Consider the following 2,177-nt stretch of genomic DNA (forward strand, 5'->3'; position numbering starts at 1 on the left):
CACCTCTACCGAGTCATCATGTTGAGTATTGTAAATTGTTGTCTTATTTTACAATAACGTGAGATTACAATTTTCTGTAACAAGAAGGTTTGCTTTGACTGATGAGTCTGATGTTGCAGAGTTTGGTCCAGTGGAGTTTGTCTGATCTGGGAGCCACTGTGCCCGTGGAGATGCTGGCCAGTTTTCCTTTGTATGACAGCAATGTGTTTCAAAATGTACATTTATTGATTTGTAATGAGAAATATTACTCCCGAAAGGATGAGAGTAATGTGAATGGTGGGATCTTGGCACTGGGGTTCTGTGTAGCACACTTGCCTTCCAGGGTTGGAAAACAAATTAAGATAATTAGTAAACAATTGACCAAAGGAAAATGTTGACCTCAGGGAGTGTTTTCATCAGATTATAATCAGTTTATGAGTCACCTTTTTCCTCTGTTGTGTTTGTCAGACTAAGAATAGAGTCCCCTAGATTATGAAGTCAATTTAGGGGGCCATGACCAGCATTTTGAAAAAATAAAATACAATAGAATAGAAAAAAAGTGGGTCACATCCAGCGATGCCTTTTTTTTTTTTTTTTTTTTTTTTTTTTTTTTGAGATCAAGTCTCACTCTTTTGCCCAGGCTGGAGTACGGTAGCATGTATTTCGGCTCATTGCAAACTTTGCCTTCCAGGTTCAAGCGATTCTCCTGCCTCAGCCTCCCCAGTAGCGGGGATTGCAGGCGTCCGCCACCATGCCTGGCTGATTTTTGTATTTTTAGTAGAGACAGGGTTTCACTATGTTGGCCAGGCTGGTCTCAAAACTCCTGACCTCAGGTGATCCACTCACCTCGGCCTCCCAAAGTGCTGGGATTATAGGTGTGAGCCACCATGCCCAGCCTAAGCCTGTTTTATGAAACTTTTGTTTCATGACATAAAGCCATGTCTATACTGGATCACCCTGTAAAGTGTAAGTGTATTTCTTATTGCTTGAAGTCAGGGATATAATTGTCATGTTGTACTCAAACTTGGAAACTCTGAACAATGTCATTTACCCAGGAGTGAGAGAGAAAAGAGGAGGTGAAAATGAAGATGCCGAGCAAGAAATGCTTGCCAAGGACTCAATCTCTGCCTCATTGTTTCTGGACTAGTGGTCCAGAGCACTCTCCTAAATGAGGAAAAGAGGAAGCACTCAAATACCAGCTCTTTTTATTATAGGGTGATTATTTGCCAAAGACCAACTAACCGAGGGAGAGCCTAATATAACTTCAGAGCAGTGTTCTCTTTCCCCAGGATGTTTTGGGGCTGTTGCTCAAGTGGCTGTGTCCTGGCCTCAAGTGTAAGTAGCAGTCAGGCCCCTGCCTCACATTTCCCACTGTGCTACCATTATCTCTGGGAGCATGAACCTTCTGACTTACTACCTTTCTGACCCCATGACTCAGTTTTGTTCATCTTCAGATTGTCTATGCAATGTTAAGTTCTAAGCTGCTTTAACTCTGCATAAAAAGACTGACCCTGACTTCATCAGCCTAGTGTCCCATTGGGTCATTTTTCCCTTTTTTTTTTTTTTGAGATGGAGTCTCGCTCTGTTGCCCAGGCTGATGTGCAATGGCTCAGTCTCGCTCACTGCAACCTCTGCCTCCTGGGTTCCAGTGATTCTCCTGCCTCAGCCTCCCGAGTAGCTGGGACTACGGGTGCACACAACCCCGCCTGGCTAAGTTTTATATTTTTAGTAGAGACAGGGTTTCACCATGTTGGCCAGGCTGGTCTCAAACTCCTGACCTCAGGTGATCCACCCACCTTGGCCTCTCAGAGTGCTGAGATTATAGGCATGGGCCACTGTGCTCGGCCACCATTTTTCTGTTTTCTTGAAGTGCTTAAGCTCTCCAACTCCAACCATATCACTGATACAGTTGGTCTCTTCTTTGCTGTCCTGTTGGGTACTGCAGTGGTAACTTAATTACCTGTTAACTTTTCTTTTTAGTTACTTCCAAACCTGGATTTGTTGGGTCATTCACTTTCTGCTCCTTCAACTGTTCTGAAGGGATGACATCACAAAAACTCTTTTTCACAGACAAAAGAACTAGCCCACTCAACACATGGATACTATTTGGTTCTAATTTTCAACTTCTTTATATTTAAAAGCAGCTGTTGCAAACTTTTCCTTAAGCCTTCTTCCCCTAGTGTCAGCTTGACAACCTT

This window comes from Rhinopithecus roxellana, chromosome 19 (assembly GCF_007565055.1).
Source record: "Rhinopithecus roxellana isolate Shanxi Qingling chromosome 19, ASM756505v1, whole genome shotgun sequence".
Lineage (NCBI taxonomy): Eukaryota > Metazoa > Chordata > Mammalia > Primates > Cercopithecidae > Rhinopithecus > Rhinopithecus roxellana.